Raw genomic sequence first — 27,390 nt, forward strand, 5'->3', positions numbered from 1 at the left:
TGCCCACAAAAGACAGACCACGTGGGTTCACGGGGAGGAGGCAGCCGTCTGCCTCCGGCACAGACACCAGGTCCGCTGGCACCTTGATCTTGGACTTGCAGCTTCCAGCACCGTGAGCAGATGAATTTGCGTCCCAAGCTGCCCAATCTGTGGGGCTTTGGTGTTTTGGTTGGTTTTTTAAATTTGTTTTTACTGTTTATTTATTTTTAAGGGAGAGAGACAGAAAGAGACAGAGTACCAGCAGGGGAGGGGCAGAGAGACAAGGAGACACAGAATCCCAAGTGGGCTCCAGGCTCCGAGCTGTCAGCACAGAGCCCCACGCGGGGCTCGAACCCACGGACTGTGAGATCATAACCTGAGCCGAAGTCGGATGCTGAACCCACGCAGCCACCCCTGTGCCTCCCTGTGAGCGCAGCTTTGTGACGACAGCCCTAGCGACTAACACGGCCCGTCACCAGGGGTCCAGGTGTGAATTCAGGTTACCCAGTGGAGTGCCCCGCTGCTTGGGCATGAAGCGCATGACATCCCGAGCCCCCTCGGCAGCCTCGCGGCTGCCCAGGATGCCACCGGCTGATGCGCACGCCCGCGCTCTGTGTTCACCCCTGTGCCCGTCCCAATAGGTTAGGCAGAAAGTAAGTCTGGAACAGTGATTCATAAACGAATGGATTGGTAAATGTTCTGAGTCCCCCTCTTCCGGCTCTGTGCTCCAGGGGGCGCCGTCTACACTGTCACCACGGACACCCCCACTTTCAAAGTCCCCAGAGCCTCCCTCCCGGGAGGAAAACGAGCAACCCAGAGCACTTCCGGCGATCCCGGAGCACTTCCGGCGATCGCAGGAGCCCCGACTCTGGCGCTTCCCTTAGGGAAGCGTCCGTCCGCACCGGGGTGTCTGCGGTGGCGGGGCTGGGCGGACGGTAGCCTCTGGGCGCAGAGACCCACCTGTGCGGCCCCAGACCCCTGGCTCCGCGGGGCTCTGTGGGATCCACACCTACGGTTTGGGTGGCAGCAAGTCTCTTCCGGGGACGTCCCCCCCCCCCCCCCCCCCCCCGAGTCACAGGCCGGGCTGGGATGTAGACGGTGCTGCATCACCCGCACCGCCCAGTTACGGCTGATGGCCCCGCGGTCGCTGCGGAGCGGGAACGGGCCTCCCTCCCTCCCTCCTCAGCGCGGTTCCCTGAGGCCAGAGAGACAAGGACTGAGGAACACAGCAGGGCTCAGACGGGTCGGTTTGATCCCACCTCGACCGTCACCTCCCTGGGCCTTCACACCTCTTCCAGAAAAGAGAATTCGTCATTTTATTTAACAAGGCTCCAGGAGAATTAAATTAACTGGGTCAACAGTAAGTAGGATACCTAGCAGAATGTCTAGTGTGGGGTAGGACCCACTACATACTCATTCTGTCCCTTGGTTTCCGTCCGTGCTCTGTATCTGCCCTCCCAGCGTGAAGGCCCGGGTCTCCTGCGTCCCTCCTGGGACCACCACCCCCGCCCCCCACCTCTGGTGCATGGAGGGCGCCAGACACCGGGCAGGATCCCGAATCCTGGCCTCGGGCCTTCACCACGGGCAGGTGCGCGCCAGCATCAGGCATCTGGACCTCCCTTCTCCGTGACACTCGCTGCCCGGGGCCCAGTCCCCAGGGGGCCGCTCTGAACAGGTTTCCTCCCAAAAGACAAAAGAAACTGACGGATGGTCAGTAACTGATCTCTGCCAAGAGGCGGGGAGGGCACCTGGAGAGCTAGGAGCCAGGAGGCCAGGACCGTGGCTCCTACCAGATCCCGCTGCAACTCCCAGATCCAAAACGGGATCCCCACCCAAAGAGCTGGAAGAAAAGGATGTAAGGAGGACAGACAAAACAATGGCGCAGGTGCACACACACCCTCCGTCACACAGAGTTCAGATAAATGCTGGCCGGGTAGCAAACACCGAGCAGAGGCGATCTAAACGCTCCTGTCCCCAGCGTCCCTCGATGTCTTTCAACCATACCCGGTGGGATAAGAAACCAAGGAGTGATGTGCAGTTAAGCGGCTGGGCGGCCCCCCGTGACCTGAGAATATGTTCACACCGGCTGCGTCACTGTGGATCCTCCACGAGGACCTCCTTCCCTCGACCCCGACTGCCTTGGTAAGGGACTAACAGAACTGGCAAGGAGTAATCACCCCTGACGTCTGACAAACAGCTTCATAATTCAGAAATCATCGTCCTCTTGCTTTTCATTTCTGAACCATAAAACTCAGCACTAGGAGGCCGAATGTCGGAGGGGTTCGGCGAGCTCCCCAAGCTCCTACAGCTGGTGAGAGCACACTGTGAGTCTGAAGGCACCCCGCCTGGCTTCTAATACATGCAGGTCACAAGGGAGGGACACAACCTCAAGTGCCTGTGGCTTACCTGCATGTGCACACACACCGCAGAGTAAAACGTCCAGGTGACCAGGTAACAGAGACTGGACAATTACCTTCTGTTTGGGATGCACTCAGGATCCTATCGGAGCTTGGGTTTCAGGGATATAGAGGTCAAACCTGAACGGGATCATTCAGGAGCCTATCAGAGCTTGGGTTTCAGTGACACGAAGAAGGTCAAGAACTTGGGTACGAACCCGGATGGAAACTGTCAGAGAGGAGCCTGTGGGCGACTGAGGCATCCAGAATCAAAGAGAAGAAGGAGGGAGAAGAACCTCATGTCAACAGACTCCGGGCCTCGCTAGTCACCCCCCTGGAGCGGGACCCTGCCCCCCGCTTCTCCCCACGCTGCCCACAGAGGGCGATCAATACCAGGGACTCACTGCCACGCCACAAAGTGCTTCCGGGTGCCGCCCAGCCATCCGGACGCAACAGGTATTTATTGAGTACCTACTGCATACCCACGGAACGTGTAAGCAAGATATACCCGGTCTACCGACCAGAAGACAAACGGTTGGCTCTAAACGATCGAGGGCTCGCCCGCAGTGAGAGGTGGCGAGGGACGGCCCAGGGAGGGTTGGAACTGAAGTCACCTGACTGGGGTGGCCTCTCCATCCCCACCCCGACGACCCAGCCCTAGGCCCAGACACCAGGGAAGCAGCACACAACACGATCCTAATGATGTGTGTGCACGTGCGTGTGTGTGGTGCAGAAAGGGACAAAGAGAAAGCGGTGAGAAGACAGAGCTGCAGAAGGACAAAGGTGCCTGCTGTCACAGAAGCGGTGCGGAACTCAAGAGAACCTTCCTCCCTGTTATTCCATATTAGGGAAGACATCCTACCGCTTGCCTCCCATTACCGCCTTCATTCCCTTCTCGTTCGGGGGACCCGAAGCACAGAGCGGGCTTGTTGATTGGTCTGGGTTTAATTCATCTGTGTAATATCCCTGTTCTGAACGATGTCTAATTAACACTTTTGTTGGGGGGAATAAAACCTCCCGTGATCATTAATGAACGGGGGAGGGGAGGGGACGCTTGCCCAGGCAGCAGCGCGGGTCCCACCAGGCGGCTTGGGGACTCTATCTTCCGGTCCTCTTAATGAGACGCGTCTTCACGATGGGATCGCCGCTCACCCTGGCCCAGGCCAAGCAGATGGCACTGAGGTCTGGTGACAGGATGCGTGAGGCTGTGTGAGTCGTGCTCACACCCAGTACCGGGGCCTTGATTCTGGGTGCGGGATTGGAGAGGGGCTGGTGGCCGGATGGCCTCCACCCGGCAGGAGAGGCTCCAGGCCAGGCCCGGAGGCGGGGAAATTCCAAGTATGAAGCTACCTTCTTGTTTCTCACTCCCTCCAGGCCTTGTGGGGGGTAATACATCTTAGATTTGTTTATGCTTTCAGAGGCTGCAAAATGACTTAATGGGTTTTTTTAATGTTTCTTATTTATCTTTGGGGGGGGGGGAGGGGCAGAGAGAGAAAGGAAGGGAGAGGGAGACACAGACTCCAAAGCAGGTTCCAGGCTCCGAGCTGTCAGCGCAGAGCCCGACGTGGGGCTCGAACCCATGAACCGTGAGATCATGACCAGAGCCGAAGTCGGACGCTTAACCCAACTGCGTCACCCAGGCGCCCCCAAAATGACTTAATGTTAATTGACAACTCTTTGGGGAGAGAAAACTCGAACCCCAAGGGCGTGTCCAAGGTCACGAAGCTGAGATACACTGTGGCGGGGAGCAGAGACGTGAAGTCTTCCGGCTGCAGAACCCTGGGCTTCTCAGGGAGCAGATGGTGTGCGGGCCGTGGCTCTCCAGAGGGGCCCCACAGAGGACACAGAGGCCTGGGATGGATAGTTTGGGGATCCAGTGGTGGAGAAGCCACATGAAATCTTATGCGTGGGTCTGGATGGCATGGGGTGGGGGTGGGGGGGGCAGGGGAATCAATGGCACTCCATAAGATTCTAGAGAGATTACAGCCCCCAAAGCACAGGACGCAGCAACGGGGTCCACTCTGACCACAGCCTACAGCGGGAAGTGAGAGCCGGGCTTCCGGCTGGGTGACCTCAGGTAAGCCGTTCAGCCTCTCCGGCCTTCAGTGTCCATTCCTGAAACACAGGGATGACCACAGAGCGATCCTGTGAGGCCCAAAACGTGGCTGGGAGACAGCCACGGGAGAGAGATTTCACCACGTACCCGTCTGCATTTTTTTTTTAATTTGGTACCACGTGCATTACATGCTAAAAATAAAAAATGTAAAAAAACTTCACAAAGACACATGACATCATCGGGTTACAGAGCGCTTCACACACAGCCTCACCTCGCTCTCTGCGCAGCCCTGCGAGCTACAGATAATTCTCCCAACCGCATACGACAAAACCGAGGCTCGGCAAAGCGCAGATAAGTGGCCCGATGTCACGGATGTGACTAAATATTAGCAGGTCTAGGATGAAAACCCCTATCGCTCCGATTTTGAAGTTGCTATTGGGTTTCTCTCTCTCTTTCTCTCTCTCTCCCTACATTACAGGTGCTCATTCCATCTCATAAGGGCTCAGCGTTAAGAGAGAAACTTGATGGGTGCTGGAGGACAGCGAATCTTACTGCCGGAGGGTGACGTTTCCCCATCACCCCCTGAACACAGGACGCCCGTCACCACCTGCCTTACAGCCAGCTCAGTGCACGCTGGCGGCCGGAAGGGGGACGCGCACGCACGCACGCACGGACGCATGCGCACACGGGCTCTGTGATAGCAAGACGAGCAAGAATCGGGGTGGCTGCCGAAAACGCACCCCCGTGGCCTGGCAAGAGCTTCCGCCCCACCCCGAAAACGCACTTACCCCCGCCTTGCACAGTCTTGTGAAGACTGTGCTGTCGGCCCACGTTAGGGTGTTGTTTTCACTCTGCTGTCTACACGGCCCTGGACGGGCTCATCCACGTCTGCGCTTTGGCTGAGACCGCAGGCCCCAGAGGGCAGGGATGGCCGGACGGACCTCGTACCCCGCGCCCACGCCGAGCCAGACACAATCATGTGCTTAATAAAGGTTGCAGCAGATGACCACAGAGATGCAACTCCATTATTCCAACTTAAAGAGGGGCGAGCCCTCCGGGCAGGGCAACTTTCAGCGGACAGCGCTGGGCAGCGGAACGGGCACAACCACCTGGACAAAGCGCGGACCTGCGTCCTCGGCCCTCCCCGGCGCCACCCGGCTCCAGAACAGAAGGGTCCCCTCTCGGTGCAATGGGGACGATAACAGCCCCTTCGCGGGGCGGGGGTGCAGTCAAGCGAACGGGCTGAGAAACGCTTAGTGAACAGAAAAGCACTATGAATCTGCCGCTCAGGAAAAAGGAAGAAGTAAAAAAATAACAACCGAGCCAGCGCCTGGGATGTCCAAGCATCTGGCGCCTTATTACCAGGAATGCCTCCGGAGCTTTCCATCCGCAGCAGCGGAAACGGTCTCCTTCACCTGATCCCCTGGGCCTGGCGGAGGGCCTGGCGCATCCCGGCGAGCGGCCGGGCACACCAGAGAGCCTTGCGAAAAGCTGGCTGCTTCGATGGAAAGTCGCTTTGCACCCACCTTTGGGAGCAGCTAGAGAGAAGGGAAGAAGCCCAGCTTCTCTTCCAATCCCGTTATGTCCCACTAAGCCCTCTAGCCATCCTGGATGGATCACAGCACGCCTCACACGTTTCCCCACATTGGGGAGGGTTTGTTCCAGGCATAGACGGACTAGTGCAAATGGACACGCGGCCGTGGACACCGAGGACTGGGGGGGTGGGGGGGTGGGGACGACCCGAGCAGCTACAAGGCTGCCAGGGTCAGTCCTGTGGGGGCGCTGAGCCTGCTTTTCATGAGGTGAAGGTACAAGGCTGGTGGTGGGGTGAGAAGGCACCCTAGGACGGGGGCAGGTCCCAAGCCTGAGCCACTAGTAAGTGAGCAGGTGTTGGGTGGGGACCTGGAGGGAGTTGGGGGGACAGGATGGAGGAGCAGAGGAGTGAGGAGAAGCAGTACCAGTGCCAGGAAGTAGGACTGGCACAGGGGTGCGGTGGGGAGGTCACGGGGGTGCACTGGGGAGGTCACGGAGGTGCGGTGGAGGTCGTGGGGGTGTGGTGGGGAGGTCATGGGGGTGCACTGGGGAGGTCACAGGGGTGCAGTGGGCAGGTCACAGGGCTGTAACGGGGAGGTCGCAGTGCTGGCCCCCTTTTACGTGGTCTCTCGATGATCATTCCTTCCCCGGGGCGCCCCCACTCTGTGTCTAAGACTGAACTGCTGTCACTTCTCCCGGACGCTCAGGCTTGCTGGGCACCTGGACAAAGGCGATCTGCCCTCACTCGGAGCTTCCTGGCTGTGCTACTCCTTGGCAGGTTAGCACCCACTGCCTTGCTCTGGGATGATACGAACACACTGAGGACCTACTATGTGCCTGGTGCTCCCCATGGATCTAGTCTTCCCCATGGCCCCATACCCGGTCACATCATCCCCATTTCAGAGAAAGGCCTTGGAGCAAGGTCATCGGCCGCACGGTCCCCAGGCCGGACACGTGACCCCAGCCCCAGACGCCCTGTCCTTTGGACGAGTCGCTTAACATCTTTGTGCCTCAGAGTTCCCTTCTGTAAAATGGGGACGCCAAATACTTACCTCTCCCCCGGTGCCACTGTGAAGGCCATTAACGAACCAGGCATAAATGCACGGCCATCACTTAGAAAGGTGCCGGCACACCACTAACTGAGGCTCGGAAACTCGCCCAGCACCCGATATGCTACCCAGCTGGGGTGCTAACCAAGTAGGTCTGACTTTATTTATTTATTTATTTTTTTAATGTTTATTTATTTTTGAGACAGAGAGAGACACACAGCATGAGCAGGGAAGGGGCAGAGAGAGAGGGAGACACAGAATCCGAAGTGGGCTCCAGGCTCTGAGCCGTCAGCACAGAGCCCAACGCAGGGCTCGAACCCACGGACCACGAGATCATGACCTGAGCCGAAGTCGGATGCTCAATCGACTGAGCCCCCCAGGCGCCCTTAGTCTGACTTTAAAACCCACTCTCTGTCCATTTCTCCAGACTGTCCCCGTCTGCGACGAGTCGGGCTGGGTTAGAACGCGCTCGAGAGACACCGGTGCACTCCCACCCCGCCCCCCCCCCGCTGTCTCCCCAGCCCCTAGAGGCCGTTGGACCGCGTGAGCCCCGACAAGTCAGGCCAGGGCGAGCGTGTAGTACACTCCGCTGATGCGTCACCCGCGTCAACCCGGCAGCACAGGAGGAGGAGGATGCTGGGCCTGCCCCGAATTTGCTTCCTGCGCCTTTGAGATTTGGAGTAGGTGACGCTGGGCGGGGGGCCGTGGGGGGGAAAGCCTGGGGAGAAGAAACCCCTGCCGGCAGCTCCTTCCTCTCCTTCCTCCTCCTCCCCTGGTTTTGGCTCCGCGGCTTCTCCAGGAGGCCGGGGGCTCCATTGTGCCAGGCGGGGGTAGGGGCGCCCCCGACACCTCCCGCACCACAGGGCTGCATGCCACCCTTGCACGGGAGGCTGGCGGGTCCCTGTCTGCCATCCGTCTGCCATCCTGCCAGGTCAGCACCCCTCCTGCCCTTCTCCCCCTCCCCGCTGAGCGGGGAGAGGGAAGTGGGGCCCCCCAGGTCCCCGCTGTCTCCGCTCTCTCCTCCAGCTACACTGCCCCCATCTCCCCATCCCCTGCTTCCCTCACTCCCCCATTGCTTCTCTGGCCCCTCTGCACCTCCCTCCGCATTGTGCTGTCATCCTGTTCCCCCCCCTCCCCCGCCTTCCCTCCCTTGGCTCTCCCAGGCCTCTCCTTGTCTCCTGACCTCATTCTCGGGCCACCTGTCCTTCCTGCTCCTCCCAGCCCCCCGTCCCTGGCCCCAGGACCCTATTTTCTTGCCTCTCTTGTTCTACGCCTCTCCTTCTGCTCCCCCTTTCTCCCCAGCCCCCATTTCTCTCTCCCCTCCTCCCACCTGTTCCGGCTGGTTCTGCTCCTCCCCCACCCCCACAACTGGTGCCTCCATCCAGGGAAAGGCTCTGTACTCTGAGGGCCCTGTGCCTCCCTTCCTGGTGGGAGGAGGGAATGGGTAGCTTGGGGGAGGACGCTGGTGCGGCGCTCAGGACCACAGTGAGTCCCCACCACTGGGACGGGCCGTCTGCCAGCCACACCCGGGCCGCCCACGGCTGCGGAAATCTGAGGCAGGACCCTTTTCTGGTCCGGTTTCCTTAACTTAGGGCAAGCAGTTCCAACCTTTGAGGGCCTCTGCCGTGCCACTCTGTCCTAAAATTGCAGCTGGCAGCGAGTGGCCTCCAGTTCTGAGGTCAGGGAGGATCCTGCCTCAGAAACATCTGGTTCCCTCCAGCAGGTCCATTTGTGGTTCCCTCTATAAACCAGTATGCCTTCAGGTAGCACCATCTGCTAGCACTGGGCCCAGAGACCGCACGCTCTCCCCCACCGGCTTCCCCAGTTCTTACGCTGCTGTTCACAGCGTCTGTTCAAAACCCTTGGTCTCCACTTCCTCCCTCCCCCCGACTCACTCCTGCCTCTGTTTCTCCCAGGGGACACCGCACAGCACGATGCCTTTCCTAGCACAATAATTTAATGTTTCTTTCCCGTGCTTCGAACACTGCACTTCCTCCAGGAAGCCTTCCTGGATTGATTCTATCTTAAAGATGGAGAGAAATGATTTCAGTTTAGAGGACACAGAGCCAGAGCCGCTCAGCGCATTGCCTGGCCCAGATGGAATGTTATCGGCAACGCTGTTGTCCCCGGACTCCTCGTCCTGTGCCCGTCCCCTTGTCCCCACTGCCTCCCCAGTCCAGTAGGGAGAACGGATGGTCCAGTGTGGTGGCCGGGGATTTCCGAAACTATGCCACTCCGTCTCGATCGCCAGATATCCTTCCCTGTAGTCACTCTCCTCCCACGTCTGACACAGGTGTTGTTGGTCTCAAATAAAAAGTCACTGAACTGTCGGGGCGCCTGGGTGGCTCAGTCGGCTGAGCGTCCGACTTCGGCTCAGGTCACGATCTCACGGTCTGTGGGTTCGAGCCCCGTATCGGGCTCTGCGCTGACAGCTCGGAGCCTGAAGCTGCTTTGGATTCTGTCTCCCTCTCTCTCTCTGCCCCTCCCCCGCTTGTGCTCTGTCTCACTCTCTCAAAAATAAACATTAAAAAAAATTAATAAAAAAAAAGTCACTGAACTGTGTGCTCCTGGACATAGGGAGCCCTACTGCGTTCCTGTTTCCCCAGCACCTAACAGCACCTGGCACCCGGTAAGTGCTTGCCAAACTAAACCTAACCGAAAGGAGAACATTCTGTTGACCGGGTGATCCTGCTGAGCCCGCACCCTCGGTTAGAAGGTGACTAGAAGGTGACGGGGTCTTCTGTAGCCCAGGGTCAGAGCGGAACCCTACCCCCTGGGCCTGGGCCTGGGCCTGGGCCCGCTCCCACCAGGCACTGCTCCTGGGGGCACGGCTCGCACTTCTCGCCCCTTCCAGACAGGGAGGGCCAGGCACAGCCTCCCAGGCTGCGGACTCACCGCCCTTGGCCATCTTCATGGCTACGGGCCAAGCCCGTGGAGAGGAGAGAGCAGAGGCTCCATGGGCTCCACGGAGGACTCTGGAAGGCACCCGTGGACCCTGACGTCACCTAGGGTGGTCGCTCCTGGGTCCTCCCGGCCCCTCCTGGACCAAATCCTAGGCTTCCTCCCTCACACACCCATGCCAGGTACATGCAGGTAGGAGTCCACAGGGGAGGCAGCAAGCTGGCCAAGGCCCGTGCCCTGCAGCAGGTGCATTTCCACTGTTCGTGCACCGGGGTCCCGATGGGGACAGGCCAGGGAGGAGCCCAGGGGAGCAACGCTTGCCTGAACACTTTCACCTTCTCCCTTCGGATGCATCTGTTGTGAAATCTGCACAGGAAGGCCTCGTGGGGGGGGGGGGGGGTGGTTAAGTCTCCGGCGGGGTTTGGGCAGCTGGCACAGGATCTGGGGCAAGTCCTGACTTCTGATTGTGGCGGGGGTGGGGCGGGCGGAGCCACACCCCTACAGTAGAGCTCCCGGGGTGTGTGAAGGTGGCTCCCGAAGGAGTCCTCAGGCACTAGGTGCAAATTTAACAGGGAAACTGAGGTCAAGCAATGCACTGGTCTTTAGCTCTCCTGGGAGTTAGGAAACAGCTGTGTGCCACTGGGCAGGGCCCATCCCCTATCTGGTCCCTACTTCTCGCAATAGACCCTTCCAGAACTGATGCCCCAGAACACAGTGAGGGTTTAGCACAAGTGAGATGACTAAATGGAGACAGTGCTGAGACGTCCTTCTCCCCAGATATTTTTTCCACGCCGCTCGTATGGTCTCATTCGGAGGATAACGGCCCCTTCGGCCTCCCTCCTGCTTTGTGTCCCCTCACTTCCATATGCCCGGCAATCTGCACGCAGCTTCTTAAACTTCATTTCATTGACCACTTCTCGAGAACCCGTAAGAGTGGCGCACCTCGAACCCAGGCGCACAGGGCTTCCCACGGCGCCCCTCCTCCTTCCCCACCGCACCCACCCACGCACCGCGGTGCTTTTTTTTCTCCCCTGGCAATCTACGCACGTCCCCTCCTCCTGAGCCCTGCTCCAAACCTACACCTTTAAGGAAACCTGGCCAAACCAGCATCATCTATCACCACACCCCCTATTATTTCCTGCCCCTTCCTAACGCCTCAGCTGCTTATGTACGTATCCTAGTAAGTACAGGCATAATTTACCCCTGAAACCCGAGGAGGGAACAGAAGGGACTGAGGAAAGCCCCCTTTCATAAAGTCCACCGCACCTGCCATGCCCACACAACCTCAAGGGGCCGGCTCTCGGTCCCCCAGGTAAGGGACAGTGGTGAAAAACGTAATCCTTTTACATAGAAACACCCAAAGCTACAGCCAAAATGAACCTCTGCCTTTACCTAGCCCGACTTCCTCATTAGGGGAGACTGAGGCCCAGAGAGGTTAAGCAACTTGTCCCAAGCCACACGGCTCACTTAGCAGTCAGGAAGGAAACCAAGGTGAGGGTAAGGCCTCGTGCATCCTTTTCCCAGCTGATGGAATTAGCCAGACCCGGGAGTGATCTCAACATTGTGAGGCCAGCCGAATTCTGTGTTATCGGGGCAGAATCCACGTTAAAGTTCAGGAAGAGACCTGTCCTGGTCTCCCAGAAAAGAGATCTGGTAACAAAAGGGGACACGCAGGTCTCAGGAAGAACTGAAAAGATTTTATAATCCGGTCCCAAGAAAGTGTAACAGTCCTGGAGCGAATCCAGACACGGCGCCTCTGACTGTGAGTTTTTGGGGTTTTTGGAGATGCCTCCTTGAGGCCAGCCTGCACTGGCCATTTTTAGGTTGGCGCTGAGGGGGCACCCCTCCTCCCCCTCCCCCTCCCCCTTCCCAGGAACCCCCCCTGCCCTTTAAGGAGGCCCCATCACCCCCGTCAACCAGTTATGATGAAAACACTCCCTTGAAGCTCTCGGCACAGGCGAGGAAAGGCAGTGGGGCGGATGATGCACGAGTCATTTCTTTCGGCTTTAGAAAGCGTGATAATGAATTTTTAGCAGCACCTAATTATGTTCTACCGGAGATAATATTAAAACCCTGTTTGCATTCTCCGAGCAGATATTAAGTGCCAGTGTGAGAAGCGGCTAGGTTAGCTGGCAGAGGAACGGGGCTCGGCACGAAGCCTTGGTCACCGGGACCCGCGCGGCGGACACACCCCACCGAGCTCCCCCGGATGGTCGCTCGGCAAGCACTGTGTGCACCTCTGTGTGTGAGCGCGTGTCCGGGGGCGTGTGACTGACTGTGCCTCTGCGGGAGAGAGAGAATGCGTGTGTGCGTGTGAGCACGCATGTCTGTGTGAGTGTGTCCCTCGGAGCGTGAGGTGTGTCTGCGAGTGGGCGTGTCTGTGACGGTGGGGCGCGTCTGCGAGAGAGTGGGAGAAACGGTGCGCGGGCAGTTGTGCACACGCACTCGTTACTGTGCGTCGGTGTGTGTGTTGCACGCTTGTGTGCGCTCGCGGTGTGGCAGGCCTCATTCCACAGGCCCAGCTCGGAGCAGAGGGAGGGCCACCAGGTCCCTGCCCTGGGAGGGAGGGGGGGAGGGCGGTCTTGAGGTGGAGGGGGTGGTCGGTCTTGGGGGAGGGGCAGTCGGTCTTGGGGGGGTGGTCTTGGCGGGGGGCGGGCGGTCTTGGGACAGTTTTGGCGGGGGTGGGGGGTCTTGGGGGAGGGACAGTCGGTTTTGGGGGGCAGTCGGTCTGGGGGGGCAGTTTTGGCGGGGGCGGGGGGTCTTGGGGGTGTACGGTCGGTCTTGGGGGAGAGACAGTCGGTCATATGGCCAAGACGGCGGGGCCTCCCAGCCTCACCCCGCACCCGCAGCCCGTGTGCCCGGGAAGCCCCGGCCCCGCACTGGGTCCCGGGGCGCCCCCACCGGGGACCGACGGCCCCGGGGCCCCTCGGCCCGCCCTCCTCGTGGGCCGGCGTGGAAACTGCAGAAAAGATGGAGAGAGGCCGCCCTCGGCCTCCCTCCCGGCTCTGCGGTTACGCTCGGCAATGATCCTACGGGCCTGGAATCCGAGGAATTTCCTGCCCCGCGCTCCCTGCGAGCCGGAGAGGGACCCGGCAATTAGGCCTGGACTTTCCACCCCTGCCTCCCTCCACCCAGGCTCCGAGGGGCCCTCCGCTGCGCCTGGGAGGGGTCCGCGGCCCTGACTGTCCCCACGGGGCCGCCCTCGGCCACCCTGCCCTCACCCCCCCTGCCAGCCACCCAGGGCCTAGGCCAAAACGTGCCACACCCTTTCCTCCACCCTCTCAGAGCCCGTAATAATGCGGGACACACACCAGACTCAGCTGCATCTGCCTCGGGGTCATTTGGTCTTTTTGTGCCTCTGTTTTTGCTTTCTTTTCCTTTCTCCCAACCCAGGAGCCAGGGGCCACAGGGCACCTCTGCTCTTTCTTCCTTCCCATTCAGGTCTGCTGCTCTTCCCCCACCCCCCTCACCCCTGCCTCCCTCCTCCTTCCCTTCCTCCTCTCTTCCTCTCCCTCTCTCCCCCTCCCCCTCTCTGTCTTCCTCTCTCTCCCCCTTCCCTCTCTTCTCCCTACCTCTTTCCTTCCCCCCTACCTCCCCGGCTCCCCTCCCTTCCCTCCCTGCCTCTCTCCCTCTCTCTCCCCCCACCCCTCTTCCTCCCTCTCTTCCTCTCCTGACTCTCTCCCTCTCTCCCCGCCTCTTCCTCCCCCCTCTCTCCCCCTTCACTCTCTTCAGGATGCACTGACTTGTTTCATCTGTGCCCTTGTCCCAGTACGATAGGAAAAGATAGGCTAAAACAGGCAGAGAGGGAAAGGTTAGGACCTGAGGTGTCTGGGTGGAGAAAAACATACTTTGGAAGCCCCTCCGGCGGGCGGAAGGTCCCTCTTAAGAATGTAAGACACCACTTACTCCCCCTCAACAATCAAAATACCTAACTAAAAAAAGTAAACCATAAAATTTATGTGCTACGAGGGACAGGATGACCACAGTCTGAGTCCTCACCCAGTGGAGTCCAGCCAATCAGGAGGGGCCCACCCAGTGCCCAGCACCCAGCGCCATCCGGCCAGTAAGGGAGGCACCTGAGAAGGACCAGGGGGAGGGAAGGGAGGGACACCAGCACCTTGTAAAACAAGGACCCTCGCCTCCCGTCGCGCCTCCCGTCGCCCCTCCCGTCGTGGGCATTCACCTTCGAAAGCCCCCTCTCTGCAGAGCGAGCTTTCCTACTCCTCTGACTTGCTAAGACTCCAACGTTTTGTCTGCTGCTCATTCTGTCTCTTCGTTCCTCGAAGCGGCGAGACAAGGAACCCTGGGTACTGAGGTCAAAAATCCTGCAACATGCCTTTGGGGGCTCATCCCAGGATAGCCACGCTAACTATAAGGAAAGAGCAGCTGGCACCCCCTCTTTTCTTTCCATCCTGAACAAAGCTCTCAGACCAAACAGTGGGCACCCGTCAGCCAGTTAAGAGGGAAGAGTGTGGCGGCCATTCTCCAGCCTTGGGTGACAGGCTCCTTGGGTGTCCTTCCAGCTCGTCCCCCAACACAGTTGGGGACGTCAGTGTGGCGGAGCCCCAATTTCCTTTCAAGAAGAACGCCCAGATGCACGGACTCAGCAACCGAAGGGTCCTGATCGAGGCTACTCTTTGGTGGACGCCTGAAGGCCGTCAGCAGAACCTGGTCCCTGACCGCCCGCTTGGGTGTCTGGTAGAATTCTCCTCTTTCCGTCTTGGCCAGCCTCTCCTTTTGGGAAATAGTGGGAAAGCCCCAGACCGATCCCTCAGATACCCTTCTAGGAGTGATGCGGGTGACTTCTGAGGCGCCCTTCTCACAGGTTTCCCAACTACAGTGGAAGGTGGCCCCCTGCTTCCATTTCCAACCCTCTGGCATGGCTCACCTCCCAGGTTCCCATTTTTTGGACTCTCATTTTCATTTTCAAACGTCTCCTGCGGACTTACTCCGATGCCCTCTGGGCTCAGCACCCTCCTCCTGCCCTTGATGCCCACGGGGGGATGGGAGAGAAGACATCTGGCAGGCTCCCCACGAGACGCAGATGGCCTGGTTAGTCCGCCTCGGGACGGGGACGTAAAGGAATATTCCCAAGCAGCTGCCGAAACGTCTTTTGTTCCGGAGAACTTCCCAGTCTTCTCTGGCCCGACACGGACTGCCCGAATGCCACTTGTTGGTGGGGAGGGGGGGTGGGCGGGGAATCTGCATCTGCTCACCTGTCCGAGCTGACAGGGTTCAGGACGCGGAGACCTGGTTCTTTGCCCTCTGGGCTTTCGTCTGCCTCCGGCCTTCCTGGCTGCACCTCACATTTTCTGCCTTCTCCTAACTCCTCCTGTTTCTACACCACCTCAGTGCGGCCAGCATGACCGGCTCCTATGTCACCTGGGGGCCTCTGGAGCCATTGGCTCCTCTTCCCCTCGCTGTCGAGGAGCAAAGAGCACCCCCTCAGGCTTATGCCGCCCGCTTCATGTTTCCTCACTGGTGCCCCAGCAAAGTTGACAACGGAGAACCAAGTGATCGACTCATAAGTGGACGCAGGTGTGGAACACGGTCCGTATCTAAACTCACTGAAGCCTGTTGGTTTAATTAAGACACGTCTTCAGAGTTACCAGCATTCAATATATGAAACTCTCCCACCTCGGTTTACAGAACCAAATAAGCCCATGAATATCTCTGTTACGCGTTGTCCGCAAAACGATGGCTTCACATGATGGTTCTTTTTGTCTCCTGGGTTTCACGGGCAACTGTTAAGTTCGCTTTCAGGGCCTTTGATGACCTGGAACTGTGAAGTTTTGCTGGGATGATAAGCTGGATTACACTTTTTGGACACTTAGGCCTTTTCCAAATCCGATGGAATGCCGAAAGCATCACTTACTAAACACAGGTCTGTGCTTCCGATTTCTTGCAGAGAAACTAAGGATATGTGGGCCTGTTGGAGAACATGCTTAATTGATTCATACGTTTGCCATCTAAGGAATTCTGATGTAACGGCTCACAGTTACTTACTACTTAGTCTTTACCGGAGTTTTCTAAGAGTTAAAATTCTGCTAAATGTAGTTAAGACTGATGGAGATAAGGAAAGCAGCTTTGTATGTGGAAAAGCACACGTGTAAGAAAGATATAAGAAATGCAAATACGTTTTTGGCGAAGGTAAAAAAAAAAAAAAAAAGTAATTTTTGTCCTACATGAGACTGGTTGTTGGAGAGAAATGACTTGGGACAAAATCTGAGTACAAGGGGCGCCTGGGTGGCTCAGTCGGTTAAGCGTCCGACTTCAGCCAGGTCACGATCTCGCGGTCCGTGAGTTCGAGCCCCGCGTCGGGCTCTGGGCTGATGGCTCAGAGCCTGGAGCCTGCTTCCGATTCTGTGTCTCCCTCTCTCTCTGCCCCTCCCCCGTTCATGCTGTGTCTCTCTCTGTCTCAAAAATAAATAAACGTTAAAAAAAAATTAAAAAAAAAATCTGAGTACAAAGGAATGTGGTAGAAGGTTCATGAGGGGAAATCTTTGGAAACTTATTTTATGTGCAGTCAGGAGGGACTAAGGTTAAAATGAATGGATTTTAAAAGTACGCGGGTAGAGGGGCGCCTGGGTGGCTCAGTCCGTTAAGCATCTGGCTCTTGGTTTCGACTGAGGTCGATTTCATGGTTCGTGGGTTCAAGCCCCACACTGAGCTCTGAGCTGATAGCACGGAGCCTGCTTGGGATTCTCTCTCTGCCCCTCCCTGCTCTCTCTTTCTCTCTCAAAATAAATAAATAAACTTAAAAAAAAAAAAAAAAAAAAAGGCCGGGGAGATGGTGACCATGTCCTTGCTGCCGGCCTCCAAACGCTCTGCACTTGTGTTGTTTCTGCAGGCAGATGGATGGATGGAGGGATGCACCATGAGGGGTGGATGACTATGACACATGAAGGGCTTTTACTGGGATACACGGGAGCCATTGTGCTACACTTAGCCCAGCGTATGCTGACTCGTACCAATCTAGTGACTTTAAAATGGACACCCACACGGCTGGAACATATTTATGTGGGCATTGCTGGAAAAGGCAGAGGAATAGACCTCGACTTTGGCCTTTTTAGCCGCCCCCCCCCCCCAACAGCCGATGATCGATACATAAACTACTGTCCACCCAAAGATAAAATTATGCATCCTTCTACCACCAGGGGAGCCTTACTTGGCCACAGTCGATACCCCCAAAGTCCCACAGGTGGGAAACAGAGAGGTAGGAGAAATCGGGGAAGACAAGGTCAGCTCTCAGAGGTAGGGTCAAGCCTGGGTAAGAACGACCACTCTCTGCACCTGTCCAGACTGACCGGGCTTCCGTCTGCCAGTCTCAGAGCCGGCCAACAACGGGGGTCAGGAGATGAGGATTTTCCTGGCCAGCTATAGGAAACTGAGATAAGGGATGCCTTTTCCTCCTTTTCCCTACAGATAGGCAGTTCCCCAACCAAGGCCAACATGCCTTTGGGATGCCTTGTGAAAAGCTGGGATGATTTTGATCCACAAACCCTGAAGAAAAAGCAACTCATTTTCTTTTGCACCGAGGCTTGGCCCCAATACAAGCTGCAGGGGGAAGCCTGGCCGCCAGAGGGAAATATCAATTAAAATACCATCCTACGACTGGACTTGGTTTGCAACGTGAGGGGAGATGGGGAGAAGTCCCCTGTGTTCGATGTTTTGGGGCCTTAAGAAAAAATCGAGATATGTGTAAGCAACGTAAGGTGGATCGTGATTTAACAGCCACCCTTTCTAAAGTCCCGCAGGCAGGAGAGGAAACGATTAAGGGCTCCTTGCCTATACCCAAGGCAGACCCAGAGAAGGAGGAAGGGAAGTCTCCTCCTCCTCCTCCTCAAGTCCTCGATCTGTGCATCCAGACGTTAAAACGTGCACTTCTGGGGCGCCTGGGTGGCTCGGTCGGTTAAGCGGCCGACTTCGGCTCAGGTCATGATCTCGCGGTCCGTGAGTTCGAGCCCCGCGTCGGGCTCTGTGCTGACGGCTCGGAGCCTGGAGCCTGTTTCAGATTCTGTGTCTCCCTCTCTCTCTGACCCTCCCCCGTTCATGCTCTCTCTCTGTCTCAAAGATAAATAAACGTTGAAAACAAAAACAAAAACAAAACCAAAAACATGCACTTCTCCCTGTGGCCTACCTTAGCCAGGCCCTCCCCACAATGTGACAGGCATGTCTCCCCTACAAGAAGCTAGGGTGCAGGAAGGGGGGACACAGGGAGGCACCACCATGATAAGATTACAAGTACCTTTTTCATTAGGAGATTTAAGACAGATAAGTGGAGATCTATGTAAATTTTCTGATGATCCAGATAAGTATACAGAGGCTTTTCGGAACATTACGTATGTTTTTGAATTGACCCAGAAAGATACAATGCTTTCTGTTGAATCAGACTCTTTTTTATCATTTTTTTAATTAAAAAAATTTTTTTAATTTAAAATTTTTTTAATGTTCATTTACTTTTGAGAGAGAGAGAGAGGCAGAGAGAGGGGGGGAGACAGAGAATCTGAAGCAGGCTCCACTCTGAGCCGTCAGCACAGAGCCCAACGCGGGACTCGAACCCACGAACCGTGAGATCACGACCTGAGCTGAAGTCGGAAGCTTAACTGGCTGAGCCACCCAGGCATCCCTTGTTGAATCAGATTCTTAACGAGACAGAGGAACGTGGGCTTCTGGCACTGGCTGAGAGATATGGGGACCAGCAACTCATTAACTACCATGGGACCGGAGGTCCTATGGGGAACTTCCAATTCCCTACTGGAGCTCAGGCAGTTCCGCCCCAAGATCCTAGCTGGGACTACGATAATCCCAAAGGGAATGGTGTCGCCGCCATTTTCAAGCCTGTATTTTGGAAGGATTAAAAAGGAGTAAGGTGAAGCCCTTAAGTTACACTGAATTAGCCACTATCTTACAGACACAGGATGGAAGCCTGGTGGCCTTCCTGGAAAGGTTAAGGGAGGCTCTCATTAAATGTAGGGCTATCTCCCCTAACACCCCTAAGGCCGAGACGATTCTGAAGGACAAATTTGTCCCTCACTCGGCCCCACATATTCAGAGAAGACTGCAAAAGTTTGGCTGTTGGCCCGAAAGGGACCCTGGGGGAGCTCTTACGAGCTGCCAATCGGGTATATTACAACCGAGATCAAGAGAAGAATAAAGAACAGGAAAGGAGGCTTAAGAAAAAATCTGAGGCTTTACTCGCGGCCTTGCGTACTATGTCAGATGGGACTTCCCGAGGCCCTGGCACCCGGTGCCATTTACGTGGCCGTTCAGGGCTCTGGAAACAAGAAGGTCCTCGGAGAGGACAACCGAAGTCGAAACCCTACTGTAAGCCAGGCCCCTTGTGTGGAGACAGTCACCGGAGATCTGAATGCCCTCGGGGACCTCAATCTGTGAGGGCTCAGATAACCAGTGTCCCTGAGAGGGACTGGTGGGCCCGGGGCTCTTGATGGCGGCCCCCCCAAACCAACCACCTATCGGAAACCCAGAGCCTCGGGTAACTGGAAACAGAAGGAAAACCGGTTGATTTCCTTCTTGAAACCAGAGCCGCCCTTTCTGTCCTCCTTCCCACTCCCGGCCAACCATCCGAATGCACATAACTATCAGAGGCATCTCCGGAAAACCTCTGATTGAATTTTTCTCTCAGCCCCTGGGGTGCATATGGGGAAACTTGATTTTCCCACACTCTTCTCTGATAATGCCAGAGAGCAACGCGCCCTTGCGAGGAAGGGACATTAATGACTGAATTTGGGACAACGGGGCCACTCGCCCCAGGACGGATAAACAACTGCCTGAATTTACAGCGATCTGGATATCCAAGATCAATCTTTGCTCGAGGTAAAATTAAATATGCCTCATGGAGCTGTTCTTAGGGAAACTGGATGGCCAAAGGAGAAACTGAGGATTCAGGACCATAAACTAGTTCAAGTGCTTATCCAAATAAATATGGACGGGGGAGGAAAAACTACCGTTAAACTGCTTTAAAAAAAAAAAAAAGACCAGACATGCCAGGGATTTTTTGGATGATCACAATGTGTCTTTCCTGCCCATGGTGTGACCTCTTCCCTAAGAGGCATTGCCTTTGGAATATTCACGCTCGTTGGTCTGATATGCTTTTTCTATGTCATCCATAGGTGCCATCACACATAACAGAAAAATAAGACATCCAAGAAAATTTTGCTAGCCCAGCTGTTCCAAACACCCTCCCACTATATCGGACCTCTGGATCGACCTCTGAGCCTGCCCTGCCGTTCCCCGTCATCACCCCCTTCAGCAGGAAGTAGTTAATTAAGATGGGTCGTGGGGCGCCTGGGTGGCTCAAGTCGGTAAGTGTCCGACTTCAGCTCAGGACACGATCTCATGGTTTGCAGGTTCGAGCCCCACGTCGGCTCAGTGCTGTCAGCGCAAAGCCCACTCTGGATCCTCTGCCCCGCCCCGCCCTTCCTCTGCTCACACACACACTCTCTCTCTTAAAAATGAATAAACATTTATTTAAAAAAAAAAAATCGGTCGTCATCCCCGTTCCTAATGGCAGTTAGGAGCCATGCGTTCGGAGAGGAGACTATGATAGGAAAAGATAGGACAAAACAAGCAGAGAGGGAAAGGTTAGGACCTGAGGTGTCTGGGTGGAGAAAAACATACTTTGGAAGCCCCTCCGGCGGGCGGAAGGTCCCTCTTAAGAGTGTAAGACACCACTTACTCCCCCTCAACAATCAAAATACCTAACTAAAAAAAGTAAACCATAAAATTTATGTGCTACGAGGGACAGGATGACCACAGTCTGAGTCCTCACCCAGTGGAGTCCAGCCAATCAGGAGGGGCCCACCCAGTGCCCAGTGCCATCTGAGAAGGACCAGGGGGAGGGAAGGGAGGGACACCAGCACCTTGTAAAACAAGGACCCTTGCCTCCCGTCGCCCCTCCCGTCGTGGGCATTCACCTTCGAAAGCCCCCTCTCTGCAGAGCGAGCTTTCCTACTCCTCTGACTTGCTAAGACTCCAACGTTTTGTCTGCTGCTCATTCTGTCTCCTTCGTTCCTCGAAGCGGCGAGACAAGGAACCCTGGGTACTGAGGTCAAAACTCCTGCAACCCCAGGCCTGTCTGCAGGCTCCCTCCTAGCAGCATGTCTGTGGCTGGGACTTCCAGAACACAGAATGGAAGGTCTGGGCTCCTACTTCTTTGGTTCAGGCCAGAGACACAGGGCCCAGAGTGGGGGAAGTGCTCCCCAGTCATTTGAATGAACCCTTACGTAACTTCTTTCTGCAGTGGCCAGAACAGCAGGAGACAATTTCTCTTCCCGATTACGTTTTGCTCAGGCTCATATTAAAACCGGCCCACATTCCCCCATCGCACATCGATCGATGGCTGGATCCCAGGTGCCAGGGCAGGAGCGGCCTGGGAATTAAACACTTGCCACAAATAGTTCTCAGGCCGGCAGGGCCTTGCATTCAGCGTGGCCTCCCGGGAAGGCAGGTATTTACATGGACTCAGTGAGTGACGGGTTCCTGCCCCCTCTCCCCTTCCTTCTCGAGTCCAGTGTTCCCTCTTGTCCAGGCTTTGGGTTCCCTTCCCCCTTCTACACACCCCCTCACGAATGCCCCATGCTACCCTTTGGCTTCATTCTTCTTCAGTGGACGTCTCTGAATCTTTTCTGCCCCAAATCCTGCCAAGTTAGGACCTGGCTGGAAGCTGGAACCTCGTTTCTGCACGTAACACACTCCCCCACACACCCCATTCCCAGGAGGGCACCCGTCTGTGTCTCCCCATCTCGGGTCCGTGGCAACACTCTCACGTGGCCTGCACTGCCCACAGGTCCGGCCCAGGATTCTCCCATCAACTGCCACCGCCCTCCCCGTGCTCCTCTTGTCCCCTCTCTCTGAGAGTGGGGAGCGGGCAGCCGAGGCCCAGGGGCACAGCTTTCCAGGGCCCAAGGTCCCAGGGCCTGGGCCTCCTCTGCAATCTCCATGACTCTGACTCTTGGTAATCCTGACCCAGGGTGAAATTCAAACAGTCCTTCCTGCACCTCCCCAGTCCTGGCATTTCCCACAAGCCTCAGAAGGAGACGACTCTGGTTCAAAAGGAAATCAGAGCTATTCCAATACTTCCATGGGAATGTGCATCCTTCTCCCGCTTTCCTTCAACTGTCAAGATATTTGCCTTTTGAGGTTGAGAGTTGCTGGTTGCCAGCTCCCTCCTCCTCCTTCCCATTCCCTTTAAACAAAGCTTTTTCTGTCAGGTTTTTGACCCTGATGAAGATTTTTAACTGGAATCCTTCCCCACCCCCCCACCCCCAATTCTGAAGGATCTTTTGTCTTCTGAGCAAAAGAACGGAGGGATTGGAAAGGCTGCTTTCTTTTTTTTTTTCCCCGTCAGTAATTGGGGAAAAATTTTTAAAAGAAAAAAACCTGAAGGATAAAAGACAGAAAAAACCAATATGGAGCTATTTTCTTTCTAAAAAATTTAGTTTAAGGGAAAACAAGAGAAAGACCTTGAGGAAAAGAGAGGAGAGGGGCTGGGAGAAGTGCAGAAGCAGGAAGGGGTGAGGAGACGTGTGACAGGGCACTTGGGGCGCCCATCAGTGGGAGCACTCGGGGAGTGTTCAGGCGCCTGTCAGTGGGAGCACTTTGGCACCCACGAGGCGGAGCACTCACTGGGAGCACTTAAGATGCCCATTGCCCCAGAGCACTCAGGATGTTTGTTGCCTAGGAGCACTAGGGACGCCCATCACTGGGAGCACTCAGGTTCTTATCAGTGGGAGCACTCAGGTGCACATCACTGGGAGCACTCGGGACGCCCATCACTGGGAGCACTCGGGACGCCCATCACTGGGAGCACTCGGGGAGTGTTCAGGCGCCTGTCAGTGGGAGCACTTTGGCACTTAAGATGCCCATTGCCCCAGAGCACTCAGGATGTTCATCGCTGGGAGCACCTGGGTGCCCATCACTGGGAGCACTTGGGTGCGCATCACTGGGAGCACTCAGGTTCTTATCAGTGGGAGCACTCAGGTGCACATCACTGGGAGCACTCAGGGGCGCATCAATGGGAGCACTCGGCATGCCCATCACTGGGAGCACTCGGGAGCACATCACTGAGAGCACTCGGGGGCGCATCACTGGGAGCACTCGGGATGCCCATCGCTGGGAGCACCTGGGTGTGCATCAATGGGAGCATTTAGGTGCACATCACTGGCAGCACTTGGGGTGCCCATCACTGGGAGCACTCGGGGGCGCATCACTGGGAGCACTCAGGATGCCCATCGCTGGGAGCACGAGGGTGGGCATCAATGGGAGCACTCAGGTGCGCATCACTGTGAGCACTCGGGTGCTCATCACTGGGAGCACTAGGGATGCCCATCACTGGGAGCACTCAGGTTCTTATCAGTGGGAGCACTCAGGTGCACATCACTGGGAGCACTCGGGGGCGCATCACTGGGAGCATCCAGGATGCCCATCGCTGGGAGCACGAGGGTGGGCATCAATGGGAGCACTCAGGGGCACATCACTGGGAGCACTCGGGCGCATCCCTGGGAGCACTCAGGTGCGCATCACTGGGAGCACTCAGGATGCCCATCGCTGGGAGCACGAGGGTGGGCATCAATGGGAGCACTCAGGGGCACATCACTGGGAGCACTCGGGTGCATCCCTGGGAGCACTCAGGTGCGCATCACTGGGAGCACTCAGGATGCCCATCGCTGGGAGCACGAGGGTGGGCATCAATGGGAGCACTCAGGGGCACATCACTGGGAGCACTCGGGCGCATCCCTGGGAGCACTCGAGTCTGCATCAATGGGGCTGCAATATCCACGAGACAGTTTCTCCCACTTAGAAGAGAAAGAAGCGGAAGCCCGCTCCGAGGCAGTAAAAAGAACCCTCCTCTGTGCACAGGCACAGTGTCTATTAGGGCCTAGCATACAGCAAATGCTCAATAAATGCAGGGTTGAACAAAACAGGCTGCCATGGGTTCCTTTTGTTTTTCTTTTCCCCCGGGCCAAATGAAGGGTTGGTCGGAAAAGGAACAGACAAGAAACAACGAGCTCGGGCCAACCTCCCCTGACACGGTTCTGCAAGGCTCCCAGAGGTCACGTGTTGTCAACCGCTTCTGCTCTCACCTTGTTGCCTTCGGCGGGCTCAGTTCTTGCCCCGTCTGGCTAGGCACAACCGATCCAAAGACAGGCAATCAGCTCTCAATTACTGGCCCTTGGGTTTCTCACTTTAGAGATTAGCCATGGAAAAATCTTAATCCCGGGCGGGCTGCCTCCCTCTGTCACCCAGAATGTTCTCGTTGTCAGTCTTGGAGCAAGCAGGGAATTAGACCTCATGCAAATAGCAGTCCCAGTCAGCAGTAATGAGCAAGGCAAATCTGATTATTACCTTTGTCATTATCACCATCATGTATTCCAAAGTTAAAAAAAAAAAGATTAGAAAGAGCAGTGGCTGGGTGTTACCATGGTGCGGCTGGGAGTTCACTATGTTTACAGCAGGTCTTTAATCCGGGGGACTCCACCTCGAAAAGGAAGATGACCAAAATTTTGGATGTTTTGTTACTTAAAATAGCAGCTGACGTTTTAGTAGCTGCTCACTTATTATTTGCTGGACACTATGCTGTATGTTTTATGTATCTTAACTCAATTGATTTACTTACTGCATAAAAGATTCGAGGCAAAGTACTTGGACATTTCATCAATGACATAAACAATAAATTTCAAGGGGCGCCTGGGTGGCTCAGTCGGTTAAGCATCCGACTTCAGCTCAGGTCATGATCTCGCGGTTCGTGAGTTCAAGCCGCGCGTCGGGCTCTGTGCTGACAGCTGGGAGCCTGGAGCCTGCTTCCGATTCTGTGTCTCCCTCTCTCTCTCCCCCCCCCCCCCTCTCTCTTTCTCTCAAAAACAAATAAACGTTAAAATTAAAAAAAAAAAAACAATAAATTTTGATAAGAAAGCCGACATTGGGTGAGGTGGGGGTGACTGGGCAAGCAGGGAAAGAGAATAAGGACTGGAGAAGTAAATCGAGATGGGGCTAAAGTTAATATAGTCGATACATGCCACAAGCTCTTCCATGCTTCATCAGAGACCAATTGCAAGGCTAGCCTTGAGCTTCCAAGCAGCAAGTGCAAAAAGGAAAAATTCAAAATCAGCGACACAATGTACAGTATCCATAAAATAAAAACCATCTGACGGCTTAGGAAAAGCACCGCTACAGAACTTTCTCCAAAGATCCTCACATAACGAATACTGCGATGTGTTGAACCATAACCTGGGCAACATCCCTACCATAAATACAATATGCTCAAGGGTTACTCCTTAGAACATTCTTCAGTGCATGCCGGTGGCACGGGGCCAAATGCTCAGCTCAGTGAAGGCAATTCTTCAGAGCCATTTGGTCTCGGTTTATCACTCTCCAAGGGTCTGGTGCAATCTAAGGATAAAATTTAGGGTATCTGGAGGCAAGGACCGGAAGTGGGTCATAACAGCGGGAAGGAGGGCTGCAGACGGGAGACGGGACTCTTCCGACGTAGCTATTCGGGCCTTCAGTTCGAGCGGCTTCTACGGATGAGGGAGGAGAGACTGCCACCTGCTCTCAGAGTCACCGTGTCTTGGGAGGCAGAACTGAGGATTATCGTCCCAAGGAGGTGGGGCAAGGGGCCAGCCAGCTGTTGTGATGTCTGGGGTGGGGGGTGAGGTGACTGAGTGAAACTGACTTAAAACATACAAAAGTACTTTGTCATTAAAAAAAAAAAAAAAAAATGGCTGCAGAGCACACCTAACCCCCAAACACCAGCTCAGCTCTCAGCCATCCTGAGGCCTGGGAAGACTAAGTCCTGCTGGAGAAGCCCTAAGAAGCATTCAGGTCAGCAGCTCCAGCAAAGCTCCCAGCTAGGACGTACCCCCCTTCTGGAGGAAGAGCCCCGGGGGACCCCAGCACCTCAGACCTGGAGGGCGAGGGTCAACACAGAGGTCAGCCTGCACCCTTTACCCTCGAGGTCACCAGAGGGAAGAAAGCCCACACCTTAGGTGTCATATCCATCTAGTGACCCAGAAATTCTTCCGTGGATCTGACCCAAGTCCCTCCTGTTTCCCCTACGAGACTGTACTTTCCTGACAGTCGAGAAAGCCTGTCCGGCCTCATCTGGGGCCGGACCGAGAAGGGCAGCCCCCTGCCAGAGGGGAGGAGGCTGGGGGGCGGAGCCCCTCGAGTAAGGGAGGACTAGGCTCCGAGGGAGGACAGACACCGGGTGGAGAAGGGAGAGCAGGGCGGGCTGGAGTCTCGGGCGAGTCCCCCGACAATGGGCAGGAGTCTGGAACCTGCAGCCTGTTACTTAATTATCTCTGAATGGTTTTTGTTCCTGGCTTTAAACATTTACCCCTATTGGGTTTTCTCGGCTTCACCAGGCCTCTATCTCCTTTTCTTTGCGGTTGCCATGGCAACGACTCCAGGCGTACAACCGCTCTCTGATTTTAAATAAAAGTTGAGGTTTCTCTCTCTCTTCCCTCCCCCTCCTCCCTCCCCTTTCTTTCCTGGATGGATGAGGTTTCTCTCTCATCCCCGCCCTCCCCTTCACCTTCCTCTGCCCTGCGCCCTCCACCCAGCTGCTTCCTTATCATTACCTCTTCCCTCATTTCCTCCTTCCACCTGTCTCCTCCCTAAGCCCTCCCTGGACCCCCGGGCTCCAGGTGGAGGTTGGAGGGTGTCTGGGGACGTGGGGATCTGGGAGCAGTCCCAGAGAAGTGTCCCCAGTCCTCTCTGGGCCTCCGTGAGCAGTGGGTCCCCGATCTCATCACCCCTCCTCCCAGAAGGGGCCTCCTGGTGTGTGCAGGGGGGAGTGGAGAGGGAGGCGTGTGTTGGGCAGGGGCAGGAACCACACTGCCCTGTCTGCTCGGGGCAGTGGGTCACCTTCCTTCCTGAGTCCCGGTTTTCACTGCTAACTCAAATCCTCGGTTTTCAAACCTGAGAACTCTCAGCAGTTACGGGGGTGGGGGAGGGGGAGCGGGGTGCTGGGACACCTGAGACCCGGTCAGTCCTGCCGCCCGGCACCACCGTCCGTCCGGCACCGTGGGCTGTCATCGGCTGTGGCCGAGACACTGTGGTGCTTCTGGAGGAAGCCAGGAGCTCTGGCCACTCCCTGCTAGGGGGCTGCCCAGGTGGCTCTCCCATCACCTGCTGCCCCCTCACTAGCCCCAATCCTGGATAAACAGGCAGGCTGTGGCTGGGGGTGGGGGGGACGACACCTAATCATCTCTGCGGTGGGCGGGGGACCGAACACTTTCCTTCCCCCTGGGTGACAGACAGCAGCCCCTCTCTTCGCTGTCCGGGCTGTGGGTCAAAGGCAAACATCTGGGCGAAGGCAGGCGAGTGGCGTTTTAGAACCAGCTACGGCTCCAAGCAGAGAGGCCGGACCTCCAGGTCTATCCTATCCAGCTCTTCCTCCAACCAGCTCCGTGCTTCCCAAGTGCAGTGAGTTTAATTTTTTTTTTTAATGTTT

General features: G+C 56.1%; 1 protein-coding gene and 1 long non-coding RNA gene across 3 annotated transcripts in view; one reads left to right on the top strand and one right to left on the bottom strand.

Moving 5' to 3' along the window:
* The window catches only part of KIRREL1 (kirre like nephrin family adhesion molecule 1), a 110,473-nt gene that overhangs the window by 49,395 nt on the left and 33,688 nt on the right, over window positions 1–27,390 (bottom strand). The window lies entirely within an intron of this gene.
* Window positions 7,541–9,343, top strand: LOC122211482. 2 transcript variants are annotated; one of them, XR_006198700.1, is made up of 2 exons: window positions 7,541–7,693; window positions 8,930–9,343. It is a non-coding gene; the product is annotated as an uncharacterized LOC122211482 (long non-coding RNA). The 2 variants fall into 2 exon arrangements; XR_006198701.1 differs by lacking the exon at window positions 7,541–7,693 and adding an exon at window positions 8,174–8,498.

This window comes from Panthera leo, chromosome F3 (genome assembly GCF_018350215.1).
Source record: "Panthera leo isolate Ple1 chromosome F3, P.leo_Ple1_pat1.1, whole genome shotgun sequence".
NCBI classification, from domain to species: domain Eukaryota; kingdom Metazoa; phylum Chordata; class Mammalia; order Carnivora; family Felidae; genus Panthera; species Panthera leo.